General features: G+C 42.8%; 1 long non-coding RNA gene across 2 annotated transcripts; it reads right to left on the minus strand.

The window, feature by feature from the left end:
• Nucleotides 1-2149: 2149 nt before the first annotated feature.
• Nucleotides 2150-21203, minus strand: LOC141569681 (uncharacterized). Of its 2 annotated transcripts, none has more exons than XR_012493436.1 (5): nucleotides 21026-21203; nucleotides 9821-9948; nucleotides 6241-6446; nucleotides 4027-4240; nucleotides 2150-3385 (listed from the first exon to the last, which is right to left on the minus strand). It is a non-coding gene; the product is annotated as an uncharacterized LOC141569681 (long non-coding RNA). The 2 variants fall into 2 exon arrangements; XR_012493437.1 differs by having other exon boundaries at nucleotides 4027-4869.
• Between the last annotated feature and the right edge of the window lie 434 nt (nucleotides 21204-21637).

A 21637-nucleotide genomic window follows, 5' to 3' on the forward strand; every position in this document is an offset into this window, starting at 1 on the left:
TCTGCACAATCTTTGCTGCCCAATTCTTCTCTACCCAAACTTTAACTGTGGTTTTCTCATGTCTCTGTCCTTCCCATGACTTCAATTGCCATGTGCCTTAGTCAGTATGTGCTGTGTTATGCTATAGTCACAAATCAGTCATGAAACACCAGGGATTGAACAAATAACACTAGTTTATTTTTCACTCATGGCCGATGAAAAGACACAGGCCAACGCCCTTGTTATGTCACCATCTCATGACATGACTTCGGTGGCCACCATGTCAGGGGAGAAGGAATGTGGAGAACTTCCAACTCCCTCGTTACTGCCTTCAACATTACAGTGATACGTGTCAGTTCCCCAGCCAAAACTAGACATATTACCCAACCGAACTGCAAAGAGATTGGGACGTTATATTATGTGCCCAGGAATGAGGTGCATAGGGTGAGTTCTGTCAATTTCTACTATACCATCTATATACCAACAACTCACCAAATGGTACGTCTAGCTCAGACCTCTCCTCTGACCTCCAGATCTGTTTAATATAAATTTAACTCAAGTGATTTATGGAGATAAAATAATTTGTTGGAAAGATGATCAGATTACCTCGAGATATCTAGAGTCTGGGATATCTGCCAGGAATCAACTGGAACCAAGAAAAGTAGAACCCAAGAAGGACTCTGTCCATTTCCTGCCTGTATTCCTTTCTCTGTGTGTTTCCTTCATGATTTTTATTCACTTCCACCTGACAGTTTCTGCTCCCAGTCGTCATAGCAGAACATGATCACTGCCAGCCCTGGGTTTCAAAGTCGTCTGTTTCATCAAGCATAAGAGAGTGTGACTCCTCTTCATCAGTCCCATGTTCCAAATGCTGGGGGCAAAATGCTTATTGTCCAGCCTGGGGTAGGTGCCAGCTCTCTGGCTAATTTATTGTACTTTGAAGTCTGCAACCAAGTTAGTGATGGGGGTGGGGAGTGGGTAGCAGGTAGGTAATTCCCAGAAATTAAGGGCAGTTTCGAGATAAACAAAATAGTAGATGTCAAATAAAAATTTCAGTTATACGTTGAGCAAATAATTAATGAATGCCCACCATATTCCTGACCCTGTTCTGGGCACTGAACATATATTATTGAACGCAACGTGACAGAGCCTGTGCCCTCAAGGAGCTATATTGTGGTGGAGGAGAACTAGGATAAAGAAATAAACAATATAACTGCTGGTGATCGTAAACATTACAAACTAAAATGACATCAGTGGGATAAAGAGTGCTAAGGGGTGACACCCTAGATAGGACAAATCAGGGATGGGCCTTCTGAAGAGGTGGTATTTGAACAGAGACCTAAATGAAATGTGAGAGCAATTCATGAGCATATTTGGGGGGCAGAGTGCTCTAGACAAAGAGAAGAGCAAATATAATGGCTCTGAGGCAGGAAGGAGTGTGACATGTCCCAGTAAGGGCAAGAATGCCAATATGGCTGAACAAAGTGAGCTCGGGGCCGAGTGGTAGGAACTGAGCTTAGAGAAGCAGGCCAGGTCAGGTCATGGAGAGCCTTGGCTCTAGTAAGGAATTTGGATCATAAACTGACCACAGTGATAAGCCTTTGAACAGGTTTGGGAAGTAGGGTGGCATGATCTGTTCTACGTCTTTTAAAGATTATTCTGACTGCTCTGTTGGTGCTAATATTTAGTGGAGTGAGAGGAGAAGTAGGGAGCTCAGTAGAAGACTGTGGCAGTTGTGCAAAGACAGCTGGAACTAGGGTGGTCACAGAAAGGGTAGTGAAAAGAAGTGGTTGGACTGTAGATGGATTTTGAAGGTAGAGCTGTCTGAGCTTTTGATAGATTAGATGTGAGCGAGAGAGGGAGGAATCCAGTTGAGATTCCTAAATTTTCAGCTGCAGCACCCAGATAGATGGCAGCACCATTTACCGAGATGGGAAGAAGCAGGCCTAAGAGTGGAATGAACAGGAGTCCCATTAAACTTGAACACGTTAAACTTGAACTGACAGATGTCCACAAGGCGGGAGCCATTGGCACATGGATGATACAAATCCAAAGGGTTGACTGTGTCATAGGCATGTCAAACCCAGTATGTTGGAAACCGAGCTCACGAGCTTTCCACACTCCCTCCCCCAACCTGTAGCTCCTCTCTGGAGGAGAATATCCAGGCAGTCACCAAGTCACAATTTATTTCAAAGCCAAAATAGTCCTTGAATCTAGTCACTTCTCACAGAAATGATCGTGCCGTTCCCCTGCTCAAGACTACTCAAGGGCTCATGTTGTTCCGAGATAAATCCAAACCTTTCCCATGACCCACAAGCTTTGAGTGACCGAACCACTGCGGTCCTCTCCAGCTTTATCTCATATCTCAGATGGTTGTTCCGTGGTACACTCTGCTCATGTCACACTGGCCTTCTTTCAATTCCTTGAACGCACCACAAACAAACCTTGTTTGTTGTTTCTGAGATACATTGTCTCCACCTCTTTGTAATTGAGTGTCAACAGCCTTTGGTGCCAAGGGCAGGCTCTGCAGCTGCAGAATTGAGGAGAACTACCTAAATGTCCTGTGTGCCTCAGTTTCTTCACTTATACATGGCTTTTGTGAGGATGACATGGGTTTGATCGTGTAAAGCCCTTTGAATAATACCTGGTACAGAGCAAGTGTTCAGTAAACAAGTGCTCTTAGTAATGGGCCTCCCGTGCCCAGGTTCCTGTCCCGTCTCTAGGAAAGTTCTCTGTTGATGCTTTCTGCCCCAGACCCAATTAGCTGTCCCTGGTTGGGGTCCCCATGATCCACTCTCCATATCTTCATTTCCCTAACCCCATTGGTAAAGTGGTGCGATCATGAACTTGGAGTTCCTCCCTTCCTGGGTCATCTGCTTCTGGCAGATAAACACACTGTTTCAAAATATATCACAAAACAAATGACTGCATATGCCACACACCGCTAAACACAGTGTTGCAGAGAGATATCATTGTATTCACTAACACACACACACAACTCTGTTAACAGGTCCAACAATCATCATTAAAGAAAGTAGTGCATGTGAAAAAAGTAATTCTCTATTAAACACAGGGTTTCACAGAGATATTCCTACAGCAAGTCATTCATGCACTGTGCTAAACTCTGTTTCAACATATGTATGTCACTAAAGAAAATAGTGCACACACCACACATCGCTAAACACAGTATTTCACTGCACTATACTCAGCAACATACACGTCTAGCTCTGTTAAACAGTGCATCTTTAATTTATTTTTTTTCATATTCGGGAAGGAAGGAATGGGTCAAAGTCTCTTCTGATGATGCTGCTTCTCTGTCTTACTTGCGTCTTCTTGCTGTGCCATTTGTACCTCATTCCACAGCCTGCTGTTCCCGTAGGGACTCCCATAGGGCCAGTTCCGTAGTCTAAGGGACAAGCACACACATCTAAGCTTTCACAGGAAATCAATGTTATGGGTTCACTTCAATACTTAGGAGTGTTTTATTGTCTTTGGACTAGAGCCTTGCACAGCCCCCATCTCCATAGAGAGCACCCCTACCTTCAGACCTCCTTTGTGGATCCCCATGCAGCTTTAGGGAGAGTCCTCCCTATCCAGAAGGACTGGGCAGGCCCTCAGGTAGAATCCACACCTTCCCTCTGGGCCACAATGATTCCCCAGAGCCCATGTCCCAAACTGGGGTCTAGTTTAGAATAAATCCCAAAGCATAGTTTGGGGGCTTCAACACCCCCCTTCCAGTCCATTTGACATCTCCCTGGTGGCTCACATGCCCCTTCTTTCTAGGTGATCCAGTGGGTACTTGTTGGAAAGAGACACAAGCATAAGCACATACAGATTCTCTAAAAGGGGCTGTGTAAATCCTTCTTAAGAGAAACATTTCCTGACTCCAGAGTAATCAGCCCAGTGGACCCAGGTCGGCTCTGGAGGTAGCATTTTACTCCGTTATGCAAAGCTGTGTCAATCCCCCTTTGTTCATTTTAGTGCTTTCAAGACTGTGCCCAGGGGGCCTGTAGGTGCATAAGAAGTTTCCATTACCGGGCTGCTTACCTCTTAATGGCCACCACTTAGCTACACAAACACCTGGCAGAAGCTTTAAAATGAAAGGGTTTCCTTTGTCTTGCCTTTTCCAGTGTGGTCACTTTGCTTGGCAGGGTGCTCAGCTGTAATCTCAGTGGACCCAAGGGGGTCCAAAGTGAGGCTCTGGTATCCTCTAGTCTGAGTGCCCAGGGTGGAGATACTGATGGGACAACGGTGTGGTCACCTATAAAATGATTTGAATGATTATTTAACATCTATCTTTGCTTCAGACCGGACACTCCATGTTTGTCCTCATATCCTAGTGCCCGCATATCGTAAGTACTTAATGAATATTTAATCAATGAATGGATCTTCCAGAAGTGTAAGTAGGTGATCACACTTTCAGAGATAAGTAATGAAAGAATTCAGAGAGCTGAAGTGGCAGGGCTGGTGGTGGAAGGTACAAGGAGAGCAGAAAGGAAACCGGTCCAGTTCACTAGGCGTTAAGGACCCGACGCTAAAGGACCTGATGTAGGAGGTGAATTTGTATAGGACTTGTCCTGCCAGTTCCCACTGGTTCAGGTGAGGCGGTCAAGTCCCACTGGTTCAGGTGAGGAGGCCCAGGGCTGGAATGCAGACAAAAACTCAGCATCGTGAAGTGGCAACTTTCTCAGGGAGCAAGCTGGTACAGGGGGAAAAGGGTGAGTTCCAGAGGCCCGAGCAAGCGGTGGGGAAACAGTCCTGGAGAACACAGAGGCTGGGTAGTGGCAATCAGAACTTTGGCTCGGGGCCGCTGGCAGCAGGTAGTTGATCCATAGGCCCAGATGAACCCAACAGTGGAAGTCACCAGTTCACACATCCAGACAATGGACCCTAAGCACAGAAGAGAATGGGGTCTGAGCAGCAGGCCTGGAGCTAGCAGCAACATTTGCGTCACTACTGTTGTAAGATAGAGGCTGTGCAACCTCTGTAAGGCCAGAACGAGTCTCCAAGTGTTGGCAGGATGGAACCCCCAAGTGGAAACTGACTTGGCTGTGGGAAGGTTTACAAACTAAGAGTAGGGAGAGCCAAGCAGTTCCTGACAGCAGAGGATGATGGGATTAAAAAGTGTGTTTGAACTGTTCCTCCAGGGCATGGTCCCTTTCATTCCTATTTATTTCTATTCCTTTGCTTTTGCTCTTTCCTTTTTGTCAATTCCATTCTATTGCTTCTATTGTTATTATTAAACAGGGAATGTGTGAATACCTTTTTATATTCATTTATATAAGATTCTGACTTGACCATTACTTCTCTGAAGTTCATCTCAAGACCAGTATGTTCTAAGAAATCTTTCTCACCCTGACCCTGGTCTGATGTTTTAATGTGTCTCCTTGGAACATCTTATTCTGTTCTTTGTTTTTTTTTTTTTTTTCGTCTCGTTACTATGACCTCAATTACTATCACTTTGTAAACTTTCCAGAACTTCATCTATGCCCGTTGCTACTTTCAAGGATAGGGTCTATTTCCTCAGTAAACCCCATCATCAATTCATTCATTCAAAGCACGTATTGAGTACTTATTATGTACTTAGTGTTGTTTAATCTACAGATTAATTGCTTTTGGAAGGAGAACCTGCTGACCAGTACAAAAATGTATTTATTGTCAGATATCCTTTTCTTTTTTTGATAAAAGAATGAGAGGGTAAAGTTGTTAATATTGTGAATGCTGATTAAGCAAACAAACTCAGTCCAATTTTGTTTTAGGACGAGTTGTTGGTCTCACCTAACTGGATTGGCCTTTTGCCAGCTTTTTTTGCACAGCCTTAAATGTAGCCCTCTGACCCCTGTTCCACTGAAAGGAAAGTGAGCTGTACTTGCTAAAGGTCAGCGTTAGTACAGGCTGCTGTCGTTGATTGCGCCTAACCTGGGAGAATTCCCTCTCACAGGTTCAATTTTCATACAAGATTTTCTGCTCTTTGGAGCAGCCATAATGTGGTGCCCCCAATTAATTGAGGGAGCAAAAATTTCATACATAGTTAACTACACCTTCAATCAGTATTTGGTGCCTAGAAAATAAGCCCCCAATGGACATTTGTCCCTCCAAGTCATGCTGCAACAGAAAATTGGTGCCCGTTTGCAGACTGTTTCTCCTTCAAGTGTTCAAGTTCAGCAACAATAGCAGTTGGCCAAGTGGAGAGTGTTTGTAAGGAAAAGGGCATTCAGTGCTACTCGAGGGTATCTGACAGAGCAGTGGAAGCGACTTTACCTTCTTCCAGGTAGATGAGTCAACGGTGATATTATCCACTCTTCAACCCGTGCTAAATGAGTGAGGGTCCCCAAGGAGCTATCCATTCTCTTCCAATGGGTTGTAAGTGTTTGGTAGAAGCAGCTACTCAATCCAGTTGCTGACAGGACCTCACCAATTACAGATTGTTCAGATACGGCAGCTCACCTTATATACTCCTTCAGACCCTGGGAATAAATATTTTTTAAAGGTTTGCACAGATTTTTGACTGGGACAGCCCCTATGGAGAAAGGACAGAGGCCCATCTGGGGAGTCAAGATGTCTGAGCTCTGACTCAGGCTCTGCCACTGACTCCTTATTTGAGCTTGGACGTGGCCCTTCCCCAAATCCTGTCTTTGTTTCCCCCTCTCCAGGACTAACCTTTGCTAGTTACCACTACACACTGCAAGAAGATTGAAAACAGTTCCGCACAATGAATGCTTATAGCAGCATTTTTTTTAAATTGGGGAATATTGGGGAGCAGTGTGTTTCTCCAGGGCCCATCAGCTCCAAATCGTTGTCCTTCAACCTAATGGAGGGTGTAGCTCACTGGCCCATGTGGGAATCGAACCGGCAACCCTGTTGTTCAGAGCTCGCGCTCTAACCAACTTAGCTATTTGGCTGCCCCGCAGCATTATTTGTAACAGTCTAAAAATGGAAACGACTATTCATCAACTGGTGAATGGATACACAAGATGCAATATTTCCACACAATGGAATATTATTCAGCCATAAAGTGGAATGGAATACTGATAACATGTAACAACATGGATAAAGCTTGACTACATCATGCTACCTGGAGGAAGCCAGACGCAAAAGGCCACGTATTACACGATGATATTTATGTTACATGTGAAGAATAGACAAATTCATAGAGACAGAAAATAGTGGTTAGTAATTGCTAGGAGTTGGAAGCAGGGCATGGCGAGCAGCTGCCTCATGGGTATGGCTTTCTTTTTGGGGATGACGAACATGTTCTTGAAATGGTGAGTGTTGAACAACTTTGTGAATCTACTGCTAAAAAACACTGCATTGCATACTTTAAAAGAATCACTAGAGTAGCTTGTTGAAAATGTGGATTCCAGTCTCCTCCCTTATAGATGTGGCAATCAGAAAGTCACAGGTGGGGACTGGATAATGTATATTTTTAACAAGTGGCTAGGTAACTCTTAATTGTCAGAGAAGTTTATAAAAACAATGTTGTAATGACCTTTTCCTAAGGGTTCTTCCAGATCTCTACTTCTTTGCTATTTGTGTTACTCTTTTGTTTATCCGTGTGCCATTCACTGTTCCCTCGAATCAATGCACCAGACAACCCCTAGGGAGGTAGAGGTGGGTGGTATAGACAGCCTTTGTCCTAGTGGAAACTGCATATAGAACTTTGGGTGCAGGGGTTGCTTCTTAAATGCCTTTTAAATTTTAATTCACATTCTGTTAAACAACCAAACAAACTACAGTCATGTGCCACTGAATGACAGGGACACGTTCTGAGAAATACATCGTTAGGCAATTTCGTTGTTGTGCCAACATCATCAAACTTAGATGGAAGGTGTGTAGCCTACCACACACCTTGGCTGTGTAGATAACCTTATGGGACCACTGTTGTATATATGGTCCATCGTTGACTGAAACATCGTTATGTGGTACATGGCTGTCCTACAAAGAGAGAGCCCAGCACATCTACTTAATACAAATCTTCTGTAGGTTGAAAAAAATCAGGATATCAAAGTGTGGCTTTCAACAAAATTACCCTCTTTAGGTCTAGTCCCGCGGAGTCTCTTTGGTTAACGCTTTGCTTAAATTAATAACGGAGAGACTTGACAGTCTTTCTGAAGGGTGCAATAATATAAAAGACTCCACACTGAGCCATCATTTCTGAGGCAGCTCTAGTCTATGGCAACACAGAAGGCTGAATACATTCGAGGTTTGGGGGCAAGTCTTCCTAACTCACAAATGGCTGTGGAGAGAGGGCTCACAGCAGAAGCCTCTTTTGGCATGGGTAAAGAGCTGCTTCTCACACTATCAGTCGCTGTCACAAAGCCTTGAAAATTCTGAGGTTGGCCTTGAGAAAGAAATGAAACCACTACATAATGGTGAGATGGAAATTTCAGAAAGAACACCACAGTAATTAATGCTCAGGGTTTGAAGGAAAATTGCCTGAAAGATGCTAATGTTTTTTTTTGTGTTTTTTTAATGCAATAGAAAATCATATATTCTCAATCAATAATAGGCACTCAGTAAATTTTTAGAATTGAGTTGAGGAAAAATGAAAGATAGCGGAAGGTTTTAAAAAGAGTTCCTGGAACATCCATATTCCTGGCTAATTCTCCTGCCTGCTGCCCATCTTCTTTGCATCTCGAGAGCTCCAGTGGTCTTCAGGGGGGCCTCTGCAGAGCGAGAGGATCAAGGTCAGAGGAGGCGGAGGAGAGAATGATGAAACCGAATCATTTAGTTTTCCTGCAAAAATATTCCTGCTTTGGGTAGAGCTATCTAAACCATCTTTAAAAAACAAAACAAAAACAAAAACAAACAAACAAAAAACCTAGAATGCTGAAAGGCTCATGAAGCGGTTCTGATTCAAGCTGATTCAAGCCCCCCTGTCTCTTGACAGAACTAGGCAGGACAAAGCTGGAGCAGGAAGGCCCCATTTAGGGACTTCCATCTATCTGTTGTAGCAGGGACTCACACTTATTTCTCCCTCCTTTGTTTCTCCCTCCATTCCCCTCTCCCTCTTCCCTTTTTCCTTTCAGCCTCTTTTTCCCCCTGCCTCAGGCCCTGATGTAGGTTCTGAGGCACCACAGATAAGTTAGCCTCCAACCCTGCCCTAGGGAGCTCATAGACTGTGGAGGGACGCACACAACAGACAAATGAATACCAGACAAAATGCTACTCGCTGTCATGTGTGGAGAGGAGCCTGGACCTTTATGTGTCTGTATTAGGCTTTTTGGGAATGTGACGTGCAGAGGAAAATGACTTTCCAGTTTCCACTGAGGACTCGTGGTTCATCTTTTGTCCTTCTTTACCTGTTCTTTTGCTATTTAGTCATAGCAAACATCCTGGGAGGTATTGTCTCTGGGGGATTTTATTAAATATCGCCAACCAAGTATGTTTGGTGGATGATTCCAGAAAGTTTGTTTCATTTAAGGAGAAGGGGACTTTTTCTTTAAGGGAAAGACTGCCCTGATTCCCAGAATGCCATGAAGTAAGGTCCCCTGTTTCCTTCCTTAGAGGAAATGCTTTTAAAAAGCAAGACCCCTTCCAGATTCCTGAAGGCTCCTAGGTTCTCAGATGATTGTAACATAACTGTTTTCAGGATAGAGATATGCCTGCTTAAACTCATAGAATGAGAAGGCATCTCTCTGACTATTGAATATAGTCTGTGAACTGTGCGATGTGACAAGCTAGAATTGAGACTGGGGGTCTCTCTTCCCTACTGTCTTGTGTGCTGCAGGAGATAACTGGGCTTGGGGAGTGTGGTCACTGACACGTACGTCGCTATGGCATCACACCTGCAAGCCCAGAGAAGTCAGTGCGTGGTAGTAGGCGACATTTGGGAGCTTACCTCCAGGGTCACAGAGTTCAGAGGGATTCATATTTGTTCAGATCCTGTGTAATGGAATACTTGATCGTATAGAACTGGGAAACTTGGAGCTGGACACACCCTGTAACGTCTTCTTCCTGGAACCGAGACTGTTAAATAGGTCCTTTAAATCTAGTTTAAGTTGATCAAGCATTGCTTGTATATACATTGTTATTTATTTTCCTCTTGAGGCTCTAAAATCTGAAGAAGTGGTGATACAGTCAGGAGATATTACAAGTGATATAACGATGAGAAAAATAGAGACATATTGCTTATTTCTCACTTTTTTCTCATGTTAGGGAATGCCCTTCCCCCCTCTACTTGTTTCCTTGTGATTTTATGCCACGGTTTAACACTGCACATGGCCTAATTCTGTAATACAGTTTGCTGAGTATCTCTAGGTGTGGAGAATAGAACTGAAATAAAATGAATTTTTAGCCCATGTTAACCCTTGGCTGCCCGTGCATAGAGGGAGATGCACGGATGCAAAGGACGTGGGCTTTGGGTGGAGCAGAAAAAAACCCCAGCCCTGCCCTTCAGGTAACAAACATATGCTGAGCCATTGCCATTTGCCAGTTATTCAAGCTGTGAACACATTTAACTTTCCCACAACTTGGTTTCCTCATCTGTAAAATGGGAATAATAAGCCGCCACTCACTATGCACTGGGGGAGTGTTCTGAGTCCCTTACATGTGTGAATTCCCTTCATCATAAAAACAACTCTATGCCATAGTTGTTATTATCGTCATTATTCCCATTTTACAGGGGAAGAAACAGAAGCACAGAGAAGTTCAGTAACTTGCCCAGGTATGTAAATTATTGAATCTCTCCAGGCCTCAGTTTCCTTGTCTGTAAAATGTGATAATAATAGTGCCACATTTACAAGATGATTGCAAGGATTAAATCGACTAAATAGATAAGGCCACTTAGAGCAATGCTTGGCACAGAATAAGTCCTCTAGATTTCCATTTTATTATCTTTAAGGCACCGTGAGTGGAACCATGAGCCAAGTAATCTGCTTGTGTAAGGGAGCGTGGAATTCAGATTTGGGGAATGTGTCTAAGGAAGGACAGGGTACAAATGCAGTTGCTGGAATGAACTGTGCTACGAAGCAGGGCTTAGATGCCTTTCATGCTCAAAGTCCTGCGAAGTTTCCCCATCACACTCCAAATAATCAGAAGCCCTTACTGGGCTTGTGGCCTGGGCAGTGTTTCACACACTATCCTGAAGATAAGAATCACCCCGGGTTTTTGTTCAAAGTTTTCAGTCTCGTGCCAGGAGACAGTAGCTCCCCCACACCACACTGTTGTTCTCTTCTCCCGGTCCTTGGGTGACTTCCCCCAGTTTTCCTTTTTGATGATTTTAGCTCCTGGCTCACTGTCACTCTCTGCAATACTACTCCTGTATTCATTACTGGTGATTTCAATACCCACGTAGATGATTCTAGCAACACCTGGGCCTCTCAGTTCCTTGACCTCGTCCCCTTTCCACTGGCCTTGTTCTCCATCCCTCAGCTGGTTACTACACTAGCTCTTGTCATTGCTGATAACTGCAGCCCCCATAACTGCAGTTTTATGTATCCTTTTCTCTTTCCACCACTTCCTGTCGTTCTGGCTTCCTCCCTCTAATACCCAGTCTCCAACTGTCCCTTCATCCATAGCAGACCCTATCATCCACGAGTCCTACAAACATTTCACCGTCTCTCTCTCACCTGATGTCCTCTTCCTTCCTGAATTCCATGCTCAAACACCAGACTTGCTTTCTGTGCTCTATCCTCCCCCCCTTTGCTCCCCTCTCGCTTTGCTTAGTAAGACCACAACCTGCTTTACAGCTGTACTTGTGCAACTGTACGTGACTGGGAAAAACCCCACAATGATTCTTGCTGGTCTTACTTTAAATTCACAGCTACGACCCTCACATGGCTCCTTAATATTGCTCAGCAGTCGCACACTATTTGTCAGGTGCTCGTCCTCTCCTACTCTCCAAGGCGACTATTCCGTACCTTCTCCTCACTCTCCCCACCTCCACCTCCTCCTCTCCATCTTCATTTTCAGCTGGTCACCAGGCTTCCACTTACTGACATAATGGAAGCAATCAGAACAGTTTTCTCAGGCTCCCACCGTGACATCTCCCTGTCTATCTTCCCTCCTATTAAGTTGATAAACTCTCTCTGCTAAATGTAATGGTCAATTCTTACTTCTCATCTTACTCGACCTAGCAACAGCTTGTCGACACCGTCGAGTATTCCCTTCTCCTGGAAATGCTTTCATCACTTAACAGTCAGGTCACTCAAACTCCTAGTTTTTCTCCTCACTCTCCTCCTCAGTCGCCAGCACTGATTTCTCACCGCCTCAATCTCTAAGCACCAGAGTTACCTGGGACTTCTCTATACCCATTCCCTTGGTGACCTCCGCCAGTCTCGTAGCCTGAAATACCATCTACATGTTGCTGACTCCCCAATGTATATATCCAACCCAGACATCATCATCCCGTATAAAAAATGCAACCCACCTATTTCCTCAGCATTGTCAATTGCATTTTGTAGGTTATGTTTCGTGTGTACTTTAGCATGTAGCAACATCTAATTTACTATGTGATTTTTAAAGGTGTTTATTTTAAGTTTCCGCATATTAGAACTAGCCTCATTGAGAGTGAATATTTTGTCTGTGTTTTTTTTCTCAATCGTTGATATATCCTTAGTACTCAAAATGGTACCTTCCATGTAGTAGATTCCATTAAATCAGAATTTCCAGAGGAAAAGTCCTGGCAATTGGTATAGTTAACATGAGCCCCAAGGTGGTTACCGCTTATCAGGCAAGTTCTCTGACTTAATTTTGTTTATTCTTTGCACATATATTGACGGACCACACTGGTCTTTTTTTAAAATTGACGTATAATTCACATAATGTTATATTAGTTTCAGCTGTACAATGTAAGGGTGTGATATTTGTATATATTACAAAATGATCACCACAATAAATCCAGTAAGTATTCATCACCCTACAGAGTTATAAAATTGTTTTTTCTTGCGATGGGAATTTTCTAGATTCACCATACTGGTCTTTTTTTATGGTTCCTACCGTGTTTCCCTCAAAACAAGACCAAGTCTTATATTAATTTTTGCTCCAAAAGATGTATTAGGGCTTATGTTCAGGGGATGTCATCCTGAAAAATCATGCTAGGGCTTATTTTCTGGTTAGGTCTTATTTTCGGAAAAACACGGTATAAACATCTTCCAACCCCAGGGCCTTTGCATTGTATTTTCTCTCCGCCAGGAATGTTTTCTGCATGACTTGCTTACTTGGTTGATTCAGGACGATAATTTCATTTATGCAGTTTAATTCAGTTTATTCAGAACTAGTAAATATTCAGGACTATGCTTCAAAGACCCTTTGAGAGGCCTTTCCTTCCCCCATCATTCTCTACCCCCTATCTGCTTTATTGTTCTTCACAGCACATATCACCACCTTGAATTAGGTAATATGTTTATTTTTTTGTCTGTGTAGACTACAATGCAAAAAATAATATAATAGTTAACACTTGCTGCCTTCCAGATAAAATTATAAGTGCTTTGCATATAATATTTTCTTTCAGTCTTCGCAGCTCTTAACATTATTCCTCAATGTGACCATACTCACTTTATAGATGTGGAAACTGAGTCAGTGAGAGGTTAAGTAGTTAGCACCTAGAGAATTAAGATACCAAGATCAGACTTGTTACCATGAAAATTCAGATACCGTGTAGTCGATTGGCTTTCAAACTTTTTTTCCCCCCCTTCAACGCAGTCTTCCGGGGAAGCCTACTATAGCAAGCGTCCCAGGAGCTACAGCCCTGGGAGCTGACGTGGAAAGCCCTGTGGACCCCAAGTGAGTACTGCACCTGGAGGCCCCATGACCAAATCCCAGCGCCTCCCTTTATTAGAAGCGACGTCTGAGTCTGTGAAGCATCACAAACACTCTCTACATTCCCTATGTCTAGGAACCGGAATGATGTCAACTCAGAGAGGGTGGCTGGATCTCCAGTGCAGGGATTACCGGCTCCAGGTAGAAGCCTGGAGACCTTGGCAACAGGGAACCCAGGGGATTTAAACCCAGGGAGTGAGAAAGGTGCCCATCACAGCTGCCCCAAGTACTATAGCTGAGGAGGCTCAACCTCAGCCCGATCAGAATAACGACCAGGCTGCTGCCACCTGGATATTATTAGCAACCGATCATTTTTATGAAAGATTTGGGCTGAGTTTGAGTGAGACAAAACCCTGCAGCTAAAGCTCTCCGATTGTATAGATCTACATCACCTTCATTCTAAAGCACGGGAACTGTTGAAAACATTATAAATCACTCCCAAGTGCCTCAGTTCAAATATTATTTTAGTATGCAAATTACAGTCATAAAGCATAATGAAGCACATTTGAATATCTAGTACAAAAGTCACCATATAAATATAAAATAGGGGTGAATGAATGTGGTCAACGTTTTATTTTATAAATGCAATTTGCCTCCTGAAGCCTTTAAAGAGCTTCTGGCCGATATTTGAAGGGCCCAGCTGCATTCTATGACCAGAAATTTCATTGTTTCAATTATGAAAGAAGCAAGAATACAAATGTGTATATGTGCCTGGGTGAAGGTAGATAGAGATATGATTTTGTCTTGTTCTCTATATTTCTTAAACCCCCACTGCCCCACCCCACCCCCGTTTTAAGTACGTTGCCTGGCTTGGCCATTTTTTGCCTCAGGGATTCTTACAGGTTGGAAATCAGGAGTATTTCCTGGACCACCCTGCTGTCCGGGCTGAGCCATGGAAAAAACTCAGAGAAGAATGGCTGCAGGAGCATGAGCAAGAGCTGAATATATTAGGCTGCTTTGCTGAAGGGTCAGGGCTTCCAATAACAGCTACAGTGCTGAAGAGCCCATGGGACTGGGACAATGTTTTTTATTGTTATTATTAGTTTCATCCAGGAAATGGTGCTGTTGTGGCCTAGAGTACTGCTCGATGCTTTGGTGTTCCCTAAGTCCCTGGGAGTTTTGCTTAATCCTGAGTGGTAAAGTCCCAAGGATGACTGAGTGCGAATAGCCTACCGTTCCAGGAGTGTAGGCTGTCAGAAGTGGAATTCAGCTGGTTTAAAGAGAATATTAAAAAGATAATACCCCCAAATCTTCCTTGTACTCCAACCAAACCGGTGTCCATCTCTGAACATACATGGGAATAGAGGTCTCATCCTTGGCCCTGTGCTTTGATTTTACTCTTCTCTTTCCTTCCTTCTCTTTGTCACTTATATCCTATGACATCTTTTTTTATTACATGGGTCATAAAAGAGTACATTTTTGTGGTGTAAGAGTCTGAAGTTACCATTGCTCTGTCAAGACTCAGCTCAAGACTGCTGTTTTCTAAGAAATCTTTCCCACTCTGGTCCCTGTCTGATATCCGAATGCCTGCTTCCTTGAAACTTTAGATGTTAGTTCTTTCCCCATTACTAGGACTCATTATCCATAATTTTGAAAATACTCTGGAGTTTTATTTACACGTTTGTTTGTTTTCTATAAGTATATTACCATCTTCTCAAGGAAAGGGCTACATAACGGCCTTTGATTTCTTTGATAAAGTCCCATGCTCAGTTCAATAATTCAAAACATTGGCGGAGTGCCTGCTTTGTGCAAAACAATGTCTCAGGTACTTTTTAAATTAATGAATGGCTGGATTGCTTTTGGAAGGATAAGCCTCTGACCACATTTAGAAGAGGAGAGCCTCAAAGACCTAAGCATCCAGGCTTCATGGCTTTCACTGACCTTGTAATCACCCGCTTTGCCTCTACATCTGGAAGATTCTCTGGTTCTTGCTTCAGGAAACCTATTCTTGCCATTGGACCATTCTCTATCCTTTTCTATTGGGCGAAGCTGACTTTCTGTTCATTGTAAAACTAGCCTATCCATTACGAAATGTATCTTTACTCTTTCTTACACACTATTGCTTGGATCAGACTCTCTAGTGTGAGTTTTCTCAACCTGTGGCCCAGTCACCTAGTGTGCTTGGTAAAATGCTGCAAAGTCCTAAACCCAATCCTGTACCTTCAAAATAGTATCTGTGTTGGGCCCTGGGAATTTGCATCTTAATATATGAGGCTGGACAATTAAGTTTGCGAACTTTCCACTGTGCACTTACATGGTGGAAAGTTCATGAACTTATCGTGATTCTGAAGCACACCGATATTTGAGAGCCCTATCTCTAATAGCTCTGTGGCCACTGTGGTGAGTCCTGTCGCAACCCTCAATGTGTCTACTCTGCCTCAGCTTCTTTCACCCACACAGAACAGACTGCCTCCTCTTTTTGAATGGTTCTTACTTATCTGTGAAGTCAGCTCTTGCTTAGATGCAAAACAGGACTACCTGGCAAGGATTGAGCTTGGTGGCCAACAAAGCCCATCGTTTATATAGCCACCTCTATTGCCCTTTGCTTTGGCTAGTTCCCACTAATTTCAGAAACCAGGTATCTTCTGGGGTGTGATCTTCTAGAGGCTTTCATAATTTGTCGGTACCATAATACTTTAAAGGAACATTAATCATGGCGCAGGCAACCATCCCACCATGGAAGGAAGATGTTCTGTGTATGTTCAAAGCCATGTACTCACATAGAAGCCTTTTTCAGCATATTCTAAATACTGTATATTTGCATTCTTTCCAGTACTATTTACCGTCCATGCTTTATGTGTTGGATACTATGCTAGGTAACATGGGGCTAAAAAACGTACTAAGGATGAATTCTCATGTGGTCTGTATTTTCACATTCTGGCATTTGGATGATCAATCCCCTAGAGAGTGGAGTTAAAATGAAAGAAATCATTTACTCAGCAACTATTTAAGGAACACCGTGCACAATGTTGGGTGCTAGGGACATAATAGTAACCAAGACAGACATGGTTGTTGCCCTCTTAGAACTGGCAGGCTGATGGGGGATATAGGCCATAAATAGATAAATGAATGGACAAAGTAATTACATATTAAAAAATGCACAAACTCGATGCAAACAGTTACATGGTGTATTGTAGGGGGTGGAGTGGAAATGAAGATAGGTGGGTGGAGTCAAGGTGTATTTTGGAAATACAGTCATCTAGACTTGCTAATGGAGTGGATGTGAGGGGAGGAAAGACCAAAAGTAACAAAAGATGATTCCTGGATTTCTGTCTTGAGCAACTGAGTGGATGGTGGTGCCATTTACTCATATGAGAAAGACAAGGCATATGATATTTTGGTGACAAATAGGCTTACACTAAAAGCTCTAAATTAGAGATGTTATAGTTGAGATGTTTTATAAAAAAATATTTGGATATGTTAGCATGGAATTCAGGAAAAGGCCAGAGCTGGAAATATAAAGTTGGGACTAATCAGCATAGATGTAGACTAATTCTGCTGGGTAGAGAATGTGGGGGGGCAGAGAGAGAGAGAGAGAGAGAGAGAGAGAGAGAGAGAGAAAAACCAAAAAGCTGGAGAGCACTTGAAGATATGCTCAAATTTAATATAAGTTAAAACAATAATGAAGTCACCCAATGGAAAGGTCCCTGCTGGAGTTTAGGAGTCTCTCCCTTCTTGTTTTTCAGAACTCTGGACATGAAACATAAATCAGAATGACCATTTCTGATTTGTCTCATGAGATAGTATCCTTCAGTGATTTAAGAGTAAATTGGATAACAAAAATATGTTGTGCATCAGTTTTCTCAGATGTGAAATTGTGATCATTTGGCCCTCACAATCTCTTGCCTGGTCTATACCAGTAGGCTCCTAATAGGCCATTGCCAGAGAGTTCTCTTCCAAACCACCCTCTATGTCTATGTTGCCAGAATGATATTTCTAAAAATACAAATGTGATCAAGTCATGCCCCTCATTTAAAGTGTTCTGTGACTCACCAGTGTCTTCACAGAAAATATCCCCTGCCAGGAGTAAGGCAGCATAATATCGGAAGAAGTTCAAGGTTTTAGGGGCTAGACAATCAACTTGACCATTAACTGGCTATAGGACCTTAATGCAAGTTACTACACCTCTCTGAATTTAGTTTCTATACCTGTAAAACACAGGATAATACTCATTAACTCATAGGGTAGTGATTCTCACCCTTTAGAGTGCATTAGAATGCCCTGAAGGGCTTATTCAAACACAGAGTACTGGGACCCACCCCCAGAGCTATGGATTCTGTAGGTCTGGGATGGACTGAAGAATCTGCATTTCTAATAAGTTCCCAGATGATGCTGATGCTTTTGCTGCTAGTCCCAGGACCGCACTTACTGAACGTCAATTCCAAGTTATTGTGAGGACTAGAGAAGATGCATATCAAGAGCTTCCCTTCTACTCTGTCTATAAATGGAAGTTGCTATTGTTGCTTTTATGTCCCTCCACTGCTCAGTCTCCACTTCTCCAGTTTCATTGCCCACCACCAGTCTGCACACATCCTGTGTGCCAACCACAGCAAACCACTCACTGTTCCCCGAACCTTCTGTGCAGTTTTTGCCCTTGGGGGCCTTCGCCTGTTCTTGTCTTTCTTCCAAGAATGTCCCTGCCCCTCCTCTTCAAGGCCAAGCTCAAATGCCCAGGAGATTTTTGCGAATCTTTTCCAGTTGGGATTACAGTAGTTCCACCTTATCCATGAGGGATATGTTCCAAGACCCCCAGTGGATACCTGAAACCGTGGATAATACCAAACCCTATATATATATGTATATACTATGTTTTTTCCTATACATACATACATACCTATGATAAAGTTTCATTTATAAATTAGCCACAGTGAGAGATTAATAACAACTAATAATAAAATAAACAATTGTAATGATATACTGTAATAAAAGTTAAATGAATGTGGCCTCTCTCTTTCTCAAAATATCTCATTGTAACCATCCCCTACTTGCAGTAAATGACTTGGTATCATTCATTTCAGGGCATCTCTTTCTAAAGTCTTCGTATAGATTCAACACATTCTGGCACAACACGTTGCCATCAATCAAAACACATTTTTGGTTCATGTCTTCCATGCACAAATCTAATGTCTTTTCCATCACAGCTAAGCACTTATCATGTACTGTGGCTGTACCTTTTGCAGTTTTAAGTGCAACAGCAAAACTAGCACGAGTTTCTTTAACCTTCTTCACAATTTCACAGATAGATTTTTTTTTCCTTACCATAGATCTTAGTAATCTCAGTATATGATTTTTTTTGTTCCTTATGAAGTCAAGAAGTTTCACCTTTTCACTAAATGGGGAGCACTTCATGGCTTCCATTTGACATCCCCGAATTGCCAGCATCACTACTTTGGGGCCATTATTAAGTAAAGTAAGGGTTACTTGAATGCAAGCGCTGTGATACTGTGACAGTTGATCTGATAACGGAGACAGCTACTAAGTGACTAACTGGCTGGTAGCTTATATAGTCCGGATGTGCCGGACAAAGGGGTGATACACGTCCCGGGTGGGACGGAGCGGGACTATGTGAGATTTCATCACGTTACTCAGAACGGCGCACACTTGCACACTTATGAATTGTTTATTTGGGGAATTTTTCATTTATTATTTTCAAACCCTGGTTGCCCACGGGTAACGGAAACCACAGAAAGCGGAGCAGTGGATAAGGGGGACTACTGTAATGGGTCTTTCCTAACAATACTTCATCCATCCGTGCATGCATTCATTCATTTTGTAAATATTTATTGAGTGTGTACCATGCGCCAGACTTTGTGCTAGCTGCTGGGAATACAGTGTTGAACAAAAACAGATATTGTCCCTGCTCTCAAAGAACTCAAAGGCTTAAAGAAAAGCAATGTCACTCAAACCCAAATGAATGTAGAATTACAATAGTAACAAGCGATAAGGGGAGTGCGGTCATGCTTCTTCATGGACTTATAACAGAGGAAGGTTCACAGACGTTTAAAATGGCTCTTTTTCTATCTGAATTGTTGAACTCTGTAAGGTTGGAATGGGGGAACAATCCAAAAATGACTTGGGTTTGCGTAGTGCCTTTTGTACAATGAACTTCTTTTCTGGCCTGTTAAAAGATTATGTCATTAGTTCTCATAATAGCACAATATGTCATCTCAGAGCTAACACTTATTGATCCAATACTATGTTCACACCAGTGTTCTAGGTATTCTCAGGGGTGTCAAGATAAACAAGACATTGTCCTTGCTCTCAAGTTGCTCACAGTCCAGCGGGAGAGGTTATATTACAAACAAAACTCAGCCCCAAGCCATGATATGAGAAAAGGCATTATCACCTATTTCACTCATCCCCCACTGAATTTCAAGCTCCGTGCAGATAGTGATATTTTCCTACTGTTCACTGATGTTGCCCAATATCAAGACCAGTACCAAGTGTACACTGGACACTCAATGATATCTATTAGATGAATGAATACATCCACACTCTCACTGCTCTGCTTCAGGGTTCCGTCATCGTTCACCCTGACTTTACAACCTGACCCTCCTGACTTCAGCCACCAATCCACAGCAAAACAAAACAAGACAAAACTGGGTGACTCTCCTTATTTACAACCTTTTAGCTGCTCCCTCTGTGCTCTGGCGAGATGTCCACACTCCGTGTGTGGGCTATTAGGCCCCTTGTGATCTGGATCTAATGTATATCTTCTGTCTTAGAGGCCGTCTAACACCAGCACCCCCCAAGTAACCCAGCCAGAGTTGTGGTTCCTTGAATGTACCAGACTCTTTCTCTCCTGGGAACTCCACTCCTCAACTCCTCACTCCTGTTTCCGTTGGCCACTACTGATGAATATAAACTTCAAAGCTTAATTTCTCTACTTTGAGATAAAGCTGCCAAAGACTTCCTCATGTCCTTTCTTACATCCTCAGTTTTCAATCTGGGGGTGGAAGTATTGAGTTATTTATTAATGACAATGTCATTAAGAATTGAAAGAGAATTTCAATGGTCTTGCAGTACCCCAGACACTTATAGCTCCTGATTTAGCAACCCTATTCTCAAATTAATTTCAAATGAATATGCAATAGTTTGATGAGTGAACACAACAGTTTCTGCAGAAGGTGAAAAAAGCAAGTGACCTGTCCTTAAAAAGAAGCTTCCCTATTTTGTGAGTCAATGAGGGACCAAGAAATACCCTTGTGGCTCTGTTAGGTACAGAGCCTATCTCTGCATTTCGACTTTCTTAACTTACAAATAGAAAATCAATCTGTCTCCTTACCTACAGAGAGCTTCAGGATCCCAGATGGATCTGCCCCATAATTCAAAGCCTCGTGTAGAAAAAGGCAAACATGAAGGTCATGGTCAGATCATATGGCTGCTCCTTGGGGGAAGGTTCCAGTCTCATAGGAATGTCTGAATCCTCTTCCTGCCACATTGTTGACTGTTAACACCTGGCCTTTTGGTGCCATAAGAAGAAACATCATTAAAATATTTTGGCACTTCTGCTTTTGGTAGAATTAGGAAGCCATGAAGCATGCAAATAGGGCATGAAAATGAAACACTTCCTGAGGATGGTTATGAAACCTTTTCAGACCCAAGGGAAGTTTCACTTCAGTCTACATTTTGGCTTTGGTGGAAGTCCAAATGATTTCCTTCAATTAAGCCAGGAGATTCGTGTCTGTTTTCTGATTATTAACTTTTTGGCTAAAATGGCCTACTGGCTTCTTCAGGGCAGACTTGGGCAGTTCTAACAACGTCAGGCAGTGGAAACTTCCACATAGAGACAGGCCTCTGCCATCTACTGTTCTCATCCTAAAAAGTCAGAATGTGAAGGTTGATTCATAGCCTTCCAAGCAGAAACTCTGTGAGCCGAAGCAACCCTGGGAGGTCA

This window comes from Rhinolophus sinicus, chromosome X, assembly GCF_036562045.2.
Source record: "Rhinolophus sinicus isolate RSC01 chromosome X, ASM3656204v1, whole genome shotgun sequence".
Taxonomy (NCBI): Eukaryota; Metazoa; Chordata; class Mammalia; order Chiroptera; family Rhinolophidae; genus Rhinolophus; species Rhinolophus sinicus.